This window comes from Sebastes umbrosus, chromosome 10 (genome assembly GCF_015220745.1).
Source record: "Sebastes umbrosus isolate fSebUmb1 chromosome 10, fSebUmb1.pri, whole genome shotgun sequence".
In the NCBI taxonomy this organism is placed as follows: Eukaryota; Metazoa; Chordata; class Actinopteri; order Perciformes; family Sebastidae; genus Sebastes; species Sebastes umbrosus.
The window spans coordinates 226,191-243,690 of NC_051278.1; the positions used below are offsets into that span (position 1 = coordinate 226,191).

Consider the following 17,500-nt stretch of genomic DNA (forward strand, 5'->3'; position numbering starts at 1 on the left):
CCTCAGAACGAGGAGGTTAACGGTAACTTCATGCTCAGGACGAGGAGGTTAACGGTAACTTCCTGCTCAGAAGGAGGAGGTTAACGGTAACTTCCTGCTCAGAAGGAGGAGGTTAACGGTAACTTCCTGCTCAGAATGAGGAGGTTAACGGTAACTTCATGCTCAGAATGAGGAGGTTAACGGTTACTTCCTGCTCAGGACGAGGAGGTTAACGGTAACTTCCTGCTCAGAATGAGGAGGTTAACGGTAACTTCATGCTCAGGATGAGGAGGTTAACGGTAAATTCCTGCTCAGAATGAGGAGGTTAACGGTAACTTCATGCTCAGGATGAGGAGGTTAACGGTAACTTCCTTCCTCAGAACGAGGAGGTTAATGGTAACTTCATGCTCAGGACGAGGAGGTTAACGGTAACTTCATGCTCAGGATGAGGAGGTTAACGGTAACTTCATGCTCAGGACGAGGAGGTTAACGGTAACTTCCTTCCTCAGGACGAGGAGGTTAACGGTAACTTCATGCTCAGGATGAGGAGGTTAACGGTAACTTCATGCTCAGGACGAGGAGGTTAACGGTAACTTCATGCTCAGGATGAGGAGGTTAATGGTAACTTCCTGCTCAGGATGAGGAGGTTAACGGTAACTTCCTGCTCAGAATGAGGAGGTTAACGGTAACTTCATGCTCAGGATGAGGAGGTTAAGGGTAACTTCCTTCCTCAGAACGAGGAGGTTAACGGTAACTTCATGCTCAGGACGAGGAGGTTAACGGTAACTTCATGCTCAAGACGAGGAGGTTAACGGTAACTTCCTTCCTCAGGACGAGGAGGTTAACGGTAACTTCATGCTCAGGATGAGGAGGTTAACGGTAACTTCATGCTCAGGACGAGGAGGTTAACGGTAACTTCATGCTCAGGATGAGGAGGTTAACGGTAACTTCCTGCTCAGGATGAGGAGGTTAACGGTAACTTCATGCTCAGGATGAGGAGGTTAACGGTAACTTCCTGCTCAGGATGAGGAGGTTAACGGTAACTTCCTTCCTCAGAACGAGGAGGTTAACGGTAACTTCATGCTCAGGATGAGGAGGTTAACGGTAACTTCCTTCCTCAGGACGAGGAGGTTGATGGTAACTTCCTGCTCAGGACGAGGAGGTTAACGGTAACGTCATGCTCAGAAAGAGGAGGTTAACGGTAACTTCATGCTCAGGATGAGGAGGTTAACGGTAACTTCCTTCCTCAGGACGAGGAGGTTGATGGTAACTTCCTGCTCAGGACGAGGAGGTTAACGGTAACTTCATGCTCAGGATGAGGAGGTTAACGGTAACTTCCTGCTCAGGATGAGGAGGTTAACGGTAACTTCAGTGACAAACAACAACCAGCTCTAACCTTCCACAGCTCTGAGTCTGAGGTGCTTCTGAAAGCTAGAAGAGGTTTCCATCCGTCTGTCTCTCCTCCTCCTCACAACAACACTTCCACCTCTGTCCTCCAGCTATCAGTTTACCATCACTGGTCGCCGCGGTGACGTGAAGTGGAACAACTCGTCTGGTGATGTTGAACCGTGGAAACAGTGCTGGGAGGAGGAGATCTCTCAGCTAGTGGGAATAGCCCAGCACCCACACACCCGTTTACTGCTTCTCTCTCTCTCTCTGTTAATGTCACAGTATACTGTATACATCCATCATATACAGGGTGGACAAAATAACAGAAACATCCATCAACACAGAGCAGTAGTCCTGCAATAAATAACTACAGTATGTTATAGCAAGAATGCTTCGTTCTGGCTTTCTATAATATCTGCACCTGGCAAATACACTATGGTTAAGGTATGGTTAGAGTTAGAATACACTATGGTTAAGGTATGGTCAGGGTTAGAATACAGTATGGTTATCCCCAGTGTCAGTAACATGGTGACTGGTACTCTGCCGGAGTAAACTGGGATGAACCAAAGGAAACATTCACATTGTCATCCTCTCCTAAACTGTTCTCTAGATGAGACAGTGGATAACAGCATTATAGCAACGATGCCGTGCACAGAGACGCCTCTGAATTCATTCAGCAACTCCTCCACTACAACTGACTACAATATAAATAACACAAAGCACACAGATTCTACAAAGGTTTAGTCAGGATAGGACCAGGAGGACTCTCCATCTGGACCACTGGGATACCCAAAGGTTTAGTCAGGATAGGACCAGGAGGACTCTCCGTCTGGACCACTGGGATACCCAAAGTGGGTAGGTTCAGACTTATCACGGCCTCAGTCACATATTACACAGTAATGTTTCTATTTAAATTAATTCCCAGGCTCTGCTCCCTCGTCTTTCCTCCCACATTCCCTCCGTCTCCCTCAGTCCCGTCTGGTCCAGTCTGGTCCAGTCTGGTCCAGTCCGGTCTGGGTCATGAGTCAGAGGGAGCAGAGGATCTGACTCAGCTCCTCTGGAGTCTAAACACTATTAGTTTCCAGGTGGGACACTGAGACACTATTGTGTTTCTGATTAGACACGTGGACAGACGTGGAGGGGGAGGATAGAGGGACTTTCCCCCCTCAGAGAGTCCTGTGTTGGTGTGGGAACCTACTGGATGAGGAGCTGCCAACGTCTGCATCCTCCTGACTTAGTGTGTGTGCCCAGATTGATGTGTGTGGTCCTGATGATTAATGCCTGATGAGACAGTGAGACCACCTGGACTGCTGCTGGAGGAGGGACGTCTTTGTCTCCACTGAGGGTCCAGCAGTGACTCAGTTCAGCGTCAGTAATGCCCAGACTCATGACTGAAACACTCTAAATATTCTTTTATAGTCACTGCTGTTATAAAAGTCTAAACTAGCAACGAATAATTGATCAGTTGATAATTGATCAGTTGATAATTAATCGTCAATCAGTTAAATGTCCCGTTACAATCCACCGATCACATCAGCCTGACCCAACGGACCGCCTGCCTTTCTCATATCTACTGCTATTGATCCCAAGTTTTGTTTCTAAGTGACTGATAGGGACAATCAATTCTGTAATTGGTCCAATATTGAGGAATAACGTAGCAACAGTCTGTTATGAAGAAATGACTCTGCTGGAAACTGGTCTGGTGGTACACATGGTGTGGTTCTGTGTTGGGCTTGGTCCGTTGGTACACATGGTGTGGTTCTTTGTTGGGCTTGGTCCGTCGGTACACATGGTGTGGTTCTGTGTTGAGCTTGGTCCGTCGGTACACATGGTGTGGTTCTGTGTTGGGCTTGGTCCGATGGTACACATGGTGTGGTTCTGTGTTGGGTTTGGTCCGTCGGTACACATGGTGTGGTTCTGTGTTGGGCTTGGTCCGATGGTACACATGGTGTGGTTCTGTGTTGGGCTTGGTCCGTCGGTACACATGGTGTGGTTCTGTGTTGGGCTTGGTCCGTTGGTACACATGGTGTGGTTCTTTGTTGGGCTTGGTCCGTTGGTACACATGGTGTGGTTCTTTGTTGGGCTTGGTCCGTTGGTACACATGGTGTGGTTCTTTGTTGGGCTTGGTCCGTTGGTACACATGGTGTGGTTCTGTGTTGGGCTTGGTCCGTTGGTACACATGGTGTGGTTCTGTGTTGGGCTTGAACGTTGGTACACATGGTGTGGTTCTGTGTTGAGCTTGGTCCGATGGTACACATGGTGTGGTTCTGTGTTGGGCTTGGTCCGATGGTACACATGGTGTAGTTCTGTGTTGAGCTTGGTCCGTCGGTACACATGGTGTGGTTCTGTGTTGGGCTTGGTCCGTCGGTACACATGGTGTGGTTCTGTGTTGGGCTTGGTCCGTCGGTACACATGGTGTGGTTCTGTGTTGGGCTTGGTCCGTCGGTACACATGGTGTGGTTCTGTGTTGGGCTTGGTCCGTCGGTACACATGGTGTGGTTCTGTGTTGGGCTTGAACGGTGGCTGGAGATGTCCTCTCAAGGAAAATATGTCTTTCCCCTGTGATGTGATGACTGTGTTGTTGGACCTGACTGATCTGGATCTTCCCTCCCAGAGGTTAAGGGGTTAACCTGGCTGCCAGTAGATGCATCACATCTGAGTGGAATCATGAGGATCCTCCTGATATCACTCAGTGGATTAATGAGCTAAATTCATGTGCTCCCTTGGAAACAATAACCTCTGCTATAAGAGGTCGCCCACAGCTTCTCTATAGGATATGGGATCCATGGATCACTTATATAGGATCTACTTAACCTAACCTTAATTACTAATTATTATTTTCTATGTGCTGTTTTATTTATTTATTTATTTTACATTTAATTAATTAATTAATTAATTATGAGGAAGGCTGGACCTGTCTCCGTGTGGGAGTGGGAAGCGATGTGTATGTGTGCATATAATGTATATGTATGTTCATATTCATTGTTAAATGTAAGATATAATTTGTTTTTTGTATTATGGCACCGGTGTTATGTTTGTTGTTTGTTATGTTTGTTATGTTTGTTATGTTTTGTTATGTTTTGTTATGTTTTGTTATGTTTTGTTATGTTTGTTATATTTGTTATGTTTTGTTATGGTTGTTATGTTTTGTTATGTTTGTTATGTTTTGTTATGTTTGTTATGTTTTGTTATGTTTGTTATGTTTATTATGTTTGTTATGTTTTGTTATGTTTGTTATGTTTTTTATGTTTTGTTATGTTTGTTATGTTTGTTATGTTTGTTATGTTTTGTTATGTTTGTTATGTTTGGTTATGGTTGTTATGGTTGTTATGTTTGTTATGGTTGTTATGGTTGTTATGTTTGTTATGTTTTGTTATGTTTGTTATGTTTTGTTATGGTTGTTATGGTTGTTATGTTTGTTATGTTTTGTTATGTTTGTTATGTTTTGTTATGGTTGTTATGTTTTGTTATGGTTGTTATGGTTGTTATGTTTGTTATGTTTTGTTATGTTTGTTATGTTTTGTTATGGTTGTTATGGTTGTTATGGTTGTTATGTTTGTTATGTTTTGTTATGTTTGTTATGTTTTGTTATGGTTGTTATGTTTTGTTATGGTTGTTATGGTTGTTATGTTTGTTATGTTTTGTTATGTTTGTTATGTTTTGTTATGGTTGTTATGGTTGTTATGGTTGTTATGTTTGTTATGTTTTGTTATGTTTGTTATGTTTGTTATGTTTTGTTATGTTTGTTATGTTTTGTTATGTTTGTTATGTTTTGTTATGTTTGTTATGTTTTGTTATGGTTGTTATGTTTTGTTATGGTTGTTATGGTTGTTATGTTTGTTATGTTTTGTTATGTTTGTTATGTTTTGTTATGGTTGTTATGGTTGTTATGGTTGTTATGTTTGTTATGTTTTGTTATGTTTGTTATGTTTTGTTATGTTTGTTATGTTTTGTTATGTTTGTTATGTTTTGTTATGTTTGTTATGTTTTGTTATGTTTTGTTATGTTTGTTATGTTTTGTTATGTTTGTTACGTTTGTTATGTTTTGTTATGTTTTGTTATGGTTGTTATGGTTGTTATGTTTGTTATGTTTTGTTATGTTTGTTATGTTTTGTTATGTTTTGTTATGTTTGTTATGTTTGTTATGTTTGTTATGTTTGTTATGCCATGTTTGAAAAAAAGGAATAAAAAGTATTTTCCAAAAAAAAAAGGAATAAGAGACTGTAGAACGCCGTGATCGACCAATCAGAATCAAGTATTCAACAAAGCCGTGTAATAATATTAAGGAGCCAGCAACAAACAGAGAGAGTGATTGGTTCTGTAGTTGTGGTCTGAAACGGTGCAGCTGCCCCACAAACACCGATAACATCAACTCACAGCTCAATCAATACACACTATATACAGACACACACACACACACACACACACACACACACACACACACACACACAGCCACAGCTGTGTCTGTCTCCACTGAGCTCATCTACTGTGTGAACCGAACCCTGCCTGCTTCTCACTGCTCTGCCTCATTGTTGTCTTTAAGTTCACCAATCAATCAATCAATACCTCCAGCTGACACCCGCCAACCAATCAATACCTCCCATTCCTCAGGGCGGCGGGGCTTCAAACGTTCAAACGTTCCCCCTCTGGAGACGACGGAGGTTTAAAGACTCTACTGATGGAGATCTGGAGGAAACAGACTCTCTGAGCCTGAACTCCATCACACAGACACTCAGCTGAGGATGATGATGAGGAAACACTGTCCTCTACTGGAGACAACCAGCACCACACTGAGACCACACTGAGACCACACGGAAGTCAACAAGGTCACATCTGTCTCCGGTCTGCTGAGTATTTAATCTCCTTTAAGATGTTTAGTACTCAGTGAGATGTTCTCAGTAATATAGAGCATGTGAATACCACCTTTAACTTGGTGTAGATGCATGTATTAAATATGTGCAGAATGAATATAACTGCAGCGTCGGTGTCTTAAGGAGCAGTTCTGTCTCTTCAGGGACGTCATGTCAACATCTCTGTGTGGAAAATACTCTTATGGAGGAAAAGCCCTGTTTTTATTCTAAGAATTATGAGACCTTTTTCATGAAAAACAGAACTAAAATCAGATTGTTTTTAACGAGAGACCTTTAAACCAGAACATGTCCTGCCTGTTCAGGTTAATACTGTTGGTCCTGTTTGGGTTGAGACATGAGGACATACTAAGGTCTTATTGTTACTGGTCTGATCAGCTGGACATTGAGATGTTTCTCCAGGATCAGTTGAACCGATATGACTTCACAGATATAACACGATGCATCAGGCCGGCTCTAAAGGGACGATCAGTCAGCTGTTCCTCAGACGTCCCTCTTCAGAAGGTTCTCAGGGCTGGATTAAAGTGAACAGGCGGGATGTGTTCCCTTCCAGGAAATCAAGCTCTCAACTAAATGAGAGCTTCTCATTCATTCAGAAAAACTGAACGCATTATGCTCCGGTCACTTTGAGAACTTTCTTAGTTTAACTTTTCATTTTCAGGGGTTCAGAGGGTAGAGCGGATCGTCCACCAATCGGCGGTTCGATCCCCGGCAACCACAGCTTTGAGTGGTCAGAAGACTAGAAAAGCACTATATAGATATATACAGTATAAATGGTGTGTGACTTTATATCGTTTGGAATGAAGTGTTGCTGTAAGATATTTAGTATTTCATTATTTAGTATTGTGTGTATGTTTTTGGTTTTAGTGTGTAGAGTTTCAACAGAGAGGGCTCTAGTTTTACAAACTGGGTTTTAGCAGTTGCAACCAACCTGCAGCAGATGAGGATCCTCCACTGAACGTCACGTCTGAGCTTCACCACCGGGTGGCGATAGAAGCCTGCAGAGCTCCAGGTGGAGGAGGTGACACCGGCTCCACATCCATCCACATCCATCCACAATGGAACGTGTGGTGTATAAATACTGTGGAGAGTAAAAGAGAACGAGGTTATATATATTTATATATACATAAATATAAATATATATATCTATATAAATATAGATATATATATTAGGAAGTTGTTTTCAAACCTTGAAGTGATTTACTGTCACAAACATTCAGGTTAGAGTCTCTTATTATTTTTTAAGAATGAATGATGAGCATTGGATGAGCCGGTGGTTCAATAACTAGAGATGCATTAAACAGACGTATATGTTCTGTTCATTGTGAGCTGAGGCTTTGACCTTTGACCTTTTCTTTCACCGTGTGTGCTCACAGGAAGTAGCTGCAGCTCAGTGAAATAAAAGCAGATATGTAAATGCATGTGAGGCATGAAGAGATAAGCAACGGACACGTGATCGCTGAGTTTCGGGCTCCACCACCACCACTTCCTCTGCTGGTGCTGTGAAGCTACTGGGTGCAGGTCTTTACTGGAAACCAGTAGCTCTGACTAAAAACACCACCGTAGTAGTACGCCATCGGTTAGAGAGGAACTGCACAGTGACAGACAGTTAACCCTTCAGTGGCATCAGCATCATCATCATCATCATCATCATCATCATCATCATCATCATCATCATCATCATCATCATCATCATCATCATCATCCACCCAGCTGCACCCTGCGGCAGCACCTTACTGGAAACCAGTAGCTTTAACTGTAAACCAGCAGAACCTCTGTGTGTTCTGGGTGTGAGTTCCTGCTACGACTCTGACACACCCAGTTATATCAGGAAGAGGATTGGTTTCAAAGTTCATGTTCTGATAACTGAGTGTTGCTTATTAAGGTGTGAACATGAAGGCGGTTCAGTCCTCTGAAGGAACTGGAAATGAGAACAGACCAGTTCCTGATGTTCTCGCTACTGAGTCCAAACCTCCACCGACACAGAACCACTTTACGTTTAATACTCGTCCTTTCTCCGTCATCGTCTCCAACAGCACACTGCAGATGCACCTCAAATGAGATGCAGACGAAGCCAGAGAATAAAAACAGAGAAATATGATATTAATATTAACCTCTTGGACCCGACGGACTCGACGGACCCGACGGACCCGACGGAGCCGGTACCGGTACCGGTCCAGCTGAGCTGTGTTAAAACCTTCATTAAATGCTGTGTTGGTGTTTTGTGTGACTAGTCTGTAACAGACGAGGCCTTAACGCCACTAAAACAACACTCACACTGGATTTAGTCCAAACGAGGTTTGACTCACAATCATTTCCATATTGTAGTTACTAAATCAACGCAGGAGAAACTCTATCTTTACTTTATAATATTATTATATTGAATGTTCATACTTGACTTTGTTCTCTTCTTTACATTGTTATTGATCTGATCCGTTATTATCTACTTCATCATATTTCATTATTATAATAAAAACTATCTGTTATCTATTTAACGATCTATTGGACTCCATCTGGAGTCTGAATTATACAACGGAGGAGTTTATTACTGATGTTCTACTGATGCACGATGGTAGAATGAGATGATGCACAATGGTAGAATGAGATGATGCACAATGGTAGAATGAGATGATGCACAATGGTAGAATGTGATGATACACAATGTTAGAATGTGATAATGCACAATGGTAGAATGTAATGATGCACAATGGTAGAATGTAATGATGCACATGGTAGAATGAGATGATGCACAATGGTAGAATGTGATGATGCATAATGGTAGAATGTGATGATGCACAATGGTAGAATGTAATGATGCACAATGGTAGAATGTAATGATGCACAATGGTAGAATGTGATGATTCACAATGGTAGAATGTAATGATGCACAATGGTAGAATGTAATGATGCACAATGGTAGAATGTGATGATGCACAATGGTGGAATGTGATGATGCACAATGGTAGAATGTGATGATACACAATGTTAGAATGTGATAATGCACAATGGTAGAATGTAATGATGCACAATGGTAGAATGTAATGATGCACAATGGTAGAATGTGATGATTCACAATGGTAGAATGTAATGATGCACAATGGTAGAATGTAATGATGCACAATGGTAGAATGTGATGATGCACAATGGTAGAATGTGGTGATGCACAATGGTAGAATGTGATGATGCTCAGGGTGAATGTGATGGTTAAAGGCTCCATTGTGTGCCCATAGCCTCCTGTTGTGGATATCAGGAGGATTTTAGAGACAGATTCTCTTTCAAGAGGTAGAAAACCCATTTGGCACACTTTGGGTATCCCAGAACTTCACCTTCCAGCACCGTATAGGACTGTACAGGTTAATACATATATATATAAAAACAGCTGTGCACGCTACGTTTCCTTCTTCAGCTCCACTGTAGTCCTGTTTCCATCAAAATATGTGAAATGTTCCGCCCTAGAAGTTGTGTTCTTGCAGACTGTTTATTCCTCAACATATTTCTATTCATCCTGAACAGCTGTGATCTCTTTCATCTGTGAGCAAATATAAAACATCTGGAGCGGATCACATGAGCTGATTTCTTATTGTCTGAGCAGCCGAATCTGAACCATTCTGAGACGTCTTTCTAAGGAATGGAAACAACCGTCTTCGGTGGAGGTACCGTCACTCACTCTAGTGATGAGACACGTAGACTACATGTTCTACAGGTGATCAGAACATCTGCAGTGATGAACGGTGTGATGAGAGACGTAGACTACTGTACATGTTCTACAGGTGATCAGAACATCTGCAGTGATAAACGGTGTGATGAGAGACGTAGACTACTGTACATGTTCTACAGGTGATCAGAACATCTGCAGTGATAAACGGTGTGATGAGAGACGTAGACTACTGTACATGTTCTACAGGTGATCAGAACATCTGCAGTGATGAACAGTGTGATGAGAGAGGAATGCTGCAGGCAGGTTTAATCCACGGTGCTTTCACTTTGCCTCCACAATAAAAGGATAATAAAAGGTTACAGCTGGCCACAGGAGCGACAGGTATGCACACACACACACACACACACACACACACACACACACACACACACACACACACACACACACACACACACACACACACACACACACACACACACACACACACACACACACACACTGCACCCACACAGCGTGCACAAACAGTCCTCTACGCAGGTCAATGAGTCTAGACGTACATTCTTCTACACGCCTTCGCCTCACAGATCCAACGCTGCCGTCATGTGAAAGTCACATTAAACAAATGATGTGGTTTCTTGTTTCTCACCAGAAAACACTCAGAGCCTATTGGCTCATCTGAAGGATGCAACACGGCGCCTATCGAGGTTACCATCGAGGCGGCTGTGACTAGTTCCTGAAAAGTTCAGATGCTGGAGATAAGAGAGAGAGAGAGAGAGAGAGAGAGAGAGAGAGAGAGAGAGAGAGAGAGAGAGAGAGCTTATGTCAGAATGAAGCCTCGATAGAGACAGAAGAGGAAGAGCTGCTGTCACTGTGCTAAGACTGACACAGGGTTGCCAGATACTCCTTCAGAGGAACCAGGTAGTCCTGCAGAGAAACCAGGTACTCCTTCAGAGGAACCAGGTACTCCTTCAGAGGAACCAGGTAGTCCTGCAGAGAAACCAGGTACTCCTTCAGAGGAACCAGGTACTCTTTCAGAGGAACCAGGTACTCTTTCAGAGAAACCAGGTACTCCTGCAGAGGAACCAGGTACTCCTGCAGAAGAACCAGGTACTCCTTCAGAGGAACCAGGTACTCCTGCAGAGGAACCAGGTACTCCTGCAGAGGAACCAGGTACTCCTGCAGAGGAACCAGGTACTCCTTCAGAGGAACCAGGTACTCCTGCAGAGGAACCAGGTACTCCTTCAGAGGAACCAGGTACTCCTTCAGAGGAACCAGGTACTCCTGCAGAGGAACCAGGTACTCCTGCAGAGGAACCAGGTACTCCTGCAGAGGAACCAGGTACTCCTTCAGAGGAACCAGGTACTCCTGCAGAGGAACCAGGTACTCCTGCAGAAGAACCAGGTACTCCTTCAGAGGAACCAGGTACTCCTGCAGAGGAACCAGGTACTCCTTCAGAGGAACCAGGTACTCTTTCAGAGGAACCAGGTACTCTTTCAGAGGAACCAGGTACTCCTGCAGAGGAACTAGGTACTCCTTCAGAGGAACTAGGTACTCCTTCAGAGGGACCAGGTACTCCTTCAGAGGAACCAGGTCCTCCTTCAGAGGAACCAGGTCCTCCTTCAGAGGGACCAGGTCCTCCTTCAGAGGGACCAGGTTCAGGAACTCAGGTACTAGTTAAAGTCAACATCATCCGTGCGTAGCGGCTCTAAGTCATCTGTAATCCGACCAATGAGACTCCAGGATTCAGTGGAGTCTATAAGGAGTGACGGAGAGCTGATTTCAGGATGTGTGTGATAGAAGTTAAAGCTGCCTACTCATTTGTCTTTGTCGCTGCACAAATAGACACCAGTTCTACTTTCATGTGAAGGAGCTATCTGTGGTTAGCATCTCTCTCTGCAGCATAAAGAGCAGCAGTAGCCTCTGAAGACGTCTGCTGACTGCTGACTGACTGACTGCTGACTGACTGACTGCTGACTGACTGCTGACTGACTGCTGACTGACTGACTGACTGACTGCTGACTGACTGACTGCTGACTGACTGCTGACTGACTGACTGACTGACTGCTGACTGACTGCTGACTGACTGCTGACTGACTGACTGCTGACTGCTGACTGACTGCTGACTGACTGACTGCTGACTGACTGACTGACTGCTGACTGACTGACTGCTGACTGCTGACTGACTGCTGACTGACTGACTGCTGACTGACTGACTGACTGACTGCTGACTGACTGCTGACTGACTGACTGACTGACTGCTGACTGCTGACTGACTGCTGACTGACTGACTGCTGACTGACTGACTGACTGACTGCTGACTGCTGACTGACTGCTGACTGACTGCTGACTGACTGCTGACTGACTGCTGACTGACTGACTGACTGCTGACTGACGACTGACTGACTGACTGACTGACTGCTGACTGACTGACTGACTGCTGACTGACTGACTGCTGACTGCTGACTGACTGACTGCTGACTGACTGCTGACTGACTGACTGACTGCTGACTGCTGACTGACTGACTGCTGACTGCTGACTGACTGACTGACTGACTGACTGACTGCTGACTGACTGCTGACTGACTGACTGACTGCTGACTGACTGACTGACGACTGACTGACTGACTGACTGACTGCTGACTGACTGCTGACTGACTGACTGACTGCTGACTGACTGACTGACTGCTGACTGACTGCTGACTGACTGCTGACTGCTGACTGACTGACTGACGACTGCTGACTGACTGACTGACTGCTGACTGACTGACTGACTGACGACTGCTGACTGACTGACTGACTGCTGACTGACTGACTGACTGACTGACTGACTGACTGCTGACTGACTGCTGACTGCTGACTGACGACTGCTGACTGACTGACTGACGACTGCTGACTGACGACTGCTGACTGACTGACTGACTGCTGACTGACTGACTGACTGACTGACTGCTGACTGACTGACTGACTGACGACTGCTGACTGACTGACTGACTGCTGACTGACTGACTGACTGACTGACGACTGCTGACTGACTGACTGACTGACTGACTGACTGACTGACTGACTGCTGACTGACTGCTGACTGCTGACTGACTGACTGACTGCTGACTGCTGACTGACTGACTGACTGCTGACTGACGACTGCTGACTGACTAACTGACTGCTGACTGACTGACTGACTGACGACTGCTGACTGACTGACGACTGACTGACTGACTGACTGACTGACTGACTGCTGACTGACTGCTGACTGCTGACTGCTGACTGACTGACTGACTGACTGCCTGACTGACTGACTGCTGACTGACTGCTGACTGCTGACTGCTGACTGACTGACTGACTGCTGACTGACGACTGCTGACTGACTGACTGTCTGCTGACTGCTGACTGACTGACTGCTGACTGACTGACTGACTGACTGCCTGACTGCTGACTGACTGCTGACTGACTGACTGACGACTGCTGACTGACTGCTGACTGACTGACTGTCTGCTGACTGCTGACTGACTGACTGACTGACTGCTGACTGACTGCTGACTGCTGACTGACGACTGACTGACTGTCTGCTGACTGCTGACTGACTGACTGCCTGACTGCTGACTGACTGACTGACTGACTGCTGACTGACTGACTGCTGACTGACTGACTGACTGACTGCTGACTGACTGCTGACTGACTGCTGACTGACTGCTGACTGACTGACTGACTGCTGACTGACTGACTGACGACTGCTGACTGACTGACTGACTGCTGACTGACTGACTGACTGACTGACTGCTGACTGACTGACTGACTGACTGCTGACTGCTGACTGACTGACTGACTGCTGACTGACTGACTGACTGACTGCTGACTGCTGACTGACTGACTGACTGCTGACTGACTGACTGCTGACTGACTGCTGACTGACTGACTGCTGACTGACTGACTGCTGACTGACTGCTGACTGCTGACTGACTGACTGCTGACTGACTGACTGACTGACTGACTGACTGACTGCTGACTGCTGACTGACTGACTGCTGACTGCTGACTGACTGACTGCTGACTGACTGCTGACTGCTGACTGACTGACTGCTGACTGACTGACTGACTGACTGACTGCTGACTGACTGCTGACTGCTGACTGACTGCTGACTGACTGACTGCTGACTGACTGACTGACTGACTGCTGACTGTCTGACTGACTGACTGACTGACTGACTGACTGCTGACTGCTGACTGCTGACTGACGACTGCTGACTGACTGACTGCTGACTGACTGACTGACTGCTGACTGACTGACTGCTGACTGACTGACTGCTGACTGCTGACTGACTGACTGGACTGACTGCTGACTGACTGACTGACTGGATGACTGACTGTCTGACTGACTGACTGCTGACTGCTGACTGACTGCTGACTGACTGACTGACTGACTGACTGACTGCTGACTGCTGACTGACTGCGACTGATGACTGACTGACTGACTGACTGACTGACTGCTGACTGGACTGCTGACTGCCTGACTGAATGACTGCTGACTGACTGTCTGGACTGACTGACTGCTGACTGCTGACTGACTGACTGACTGACTGGACTGACTGACTGATGACTGCTGACTGACTGACTGATCTGACTGACTGCCTGACTGACTGCTGACTGGACTGACTGACTGACTGACTGTCGGACTGACTGACTGACTGACTGACTGACTGCTGACTGACTGCTGACTGCTGACTGCTGACTGACTGACTGTCTGACTGACTGACTGACTGACTGACTGACTGCTGACTGACTGACTGCTGACTGATGCTGACTGACTGACTGACTGTCTGACTGACTGACTGACTGACTGCTGACTGCTGATGGACTGTCTGACTGCTGACTGCTGACTGACTGACTGTCTGACTGACTGATGACTGCTGACTGACTGTCTGACTGACTGACTGTGACTGACGACTGCTGATGACTGATGACTGACTGCTGACTGACTGCTGACTGCTGACTGCTGACTGACTGACTGCTGACGACTGACTGCTGGACTGCTGACTGACTGACTGTGGACTGCTGACTGCTGACTGACTGCTGACTGGCTGACTGCTGACTGCTGACTGGACTGACTGATGCTGCTGACTGACTGACTGCTGACTGCTGACTGACTGACTGACTGCTGACCTGACTGCTGACTGACTGCTGACTGAGCTGACTGACTGACTGCTTGACTGACTGCTGACTGACTGACTGCTGACTGACTGACTGCTGACTGACTGACTGACTGACTGACTGACTGCTGACTGCTGACTGACTGCTGACTGCTGACTGACTGGACTTGCTGACTGACTGACTGCTGACTGGACTGACTGACTGCTGACTGACTGCTGACTGACTGACTGACTGTCTGACTGACTGACTGCTGACTGACTGACTGCTGACTGCTGACTGACTGGACTGCTGACTGCTGACTGACTGACTGTCTGACTGACTGACTGCTGACTGACTGACTGCTGACTGCTGACTGACTGACTGACTGCTGACTGACTGACTGCTGACTGCTGACTGACTGACTGACTGCTGACTGACTGACTGCTGACTGACTGACTGACTGCTGACTGCTGACTGACTGACTGACTGACTGACTGACTGACTGCTGACTGCTGACTGACTGACTGCTGACTGCTGACTGACTGACTGCTGACTGCTGACTGACTGACTGACTGCTGACTGACTGACTGACTGCTGACTGCTGACTGACTGACTGACTGACTGCTGACTGACTGCTGACTGCTGACTGACTGACTGCTGACTGACTGTCTGACTGACTGACTGCTGACTGCTGACTGACTGACTGACTGACTGACTGACTGACTGCTGACTGCTGACTGACTGACTGACTGACTGACTGCTGACTGACTGCTGACTGACTGACTGACTGACTGACTGTCTGACTGACTGACTGACTGACTGCTGACTGCTGACTGACTGTCTGACTGCTGACTGCTGACTGACTGACTGTCTGACTGACTGACTGACTGCTGACTGACTGCTGACTGACTGACTGCTGACTGACTGCTGACTGACTGACTGACTGTCTGACTGACTGACTGACTGACTGCTGACTGCTGACTGACTGTCTGACTGCTGACTGCTGACTGACTGACTGTCTGACTGACTGACTGACTGCTGACTGACTGTCTGACTGACTGACTGCTGACTGACTGACTGACTGACTGACTGACTGACTGACTGCTGACTGACTGCTGACTGCTGACTGCTGACTGACTGACTGCTGACTGACTGCTGACTGCTGACTGACTGACTGACTGCTGACTGCTGACTGACTGCTGACTGGCTGACTGCTGACTGCTGACTGACTGACTGACTGCTGACTGACTGACTGCTGACTGCTGACTGACTGACTGACTGCTGACTGACTGCTGACTGACTGCTGACTGACTGCTGACTGACTGACTGCTGACTGCTGACTGACTGACTGCTGACTGACTGACTGCTGACTGACTGCTGACTGACTGACTGACTGCTGACTGCTGACTGACTGCTGACTGCTGACTGACTGACTGACTGACTGCTGACTGACTGACTGACTGACTGACTGCTGACTGACTGACTGACTGACTGACTGACTGACTGACTGCTGACTGACTGACTGCCTGACTGACTGACTGACTGCTGACTGACGACTGACTGCTGACTGACTGACTGACTGACTGACTGACTGCCTGACTGACTGACTGCTGACTGACTGACTGACTGACTGACTGCTGACTGACTGACTGACTGCTGACTGACTGACTGACTGACTGACTGACTGACGACTGACTGCTGACTGACTGACTGACTGACTGACTGACTGACTGACTGCTGACTGACTGACTGACTGACTGCTGACTGCTGACTGACTGACTGCTGACTGCTGACTGACTGACTGTCTGACTGACTGACTGCTGACTGACTGACTGCTGACTGCTGACTGACTGACTGCTGACTGCTGACTGACTGACTGTCTGACTGACTGACTGCTGACTGACTGACTGCTGACTGCTGACTGACTGCTGACTGCTGACTGACTGACTGACTGACTGCTGACTGACTGACTGACTGACTGACTGACTGACTGCTGACTGACTGACTGACTGCTGACTGCTGACTGACTGACTGACTGACTGACTGACTGCTGACTGCTGACTGTCTGACTGACTGACTGCTGACTGACTGACTGCTGACTGACTGACTGACTGCTGACTGCTGACTGACTGACTGACTGACTGACTGACTGACTGACTGCTGACTGACTGACTGACTGACTGACTGACTGACTGACTGACTGACTGACTGCTGACTGACTGACTGCTGACTGCTGACTGACTGACTGACTGCTGACTGACTGACTGACTGCCTGACTGACTGACTGACTGACTGTCTGACTGACTGACTGACTGACTGACTGCTGACTGACTGACTGACTGACTGACTGACTGACTGACTGCTGACTGACTGACTGACTGACTGACTGCTGACTGACTGACTGTCTGACTGACTGACTGACTGCTGACTGCTGACTGACGACTGCTGACTGCTGACTGACGACTGCTGACTGACTGACTGAC

General features: G+C 46.6%; 1 long non-coding RNA gene across 1 annotated transcript in view; it reads right to left on the reverse strand.

Annotated features, from left to right (window-relative positions):
- Positions 1-5,612: 5,612 nt before the first annotated feature.
- Positions 5,613-17,500, reverse strand: part of LOC119495922 — a 23,898-nt gene continuing 12,010 nt past the window's right edge. Inside the window, exons 2-3 of the long non-coding RNA XR_005208592.1 lie at positions 7,168-7,317; positions 5,613-6,986 (exon numbers count right to left, since the gene is read on the reverse strand). This is a non-coding gene — a long non-coding RNA (uncharacterized LOC119495922). The remainder of the gene's footprint in view (positions 6,987-7,167; positions 7,318-17,500) is intronic.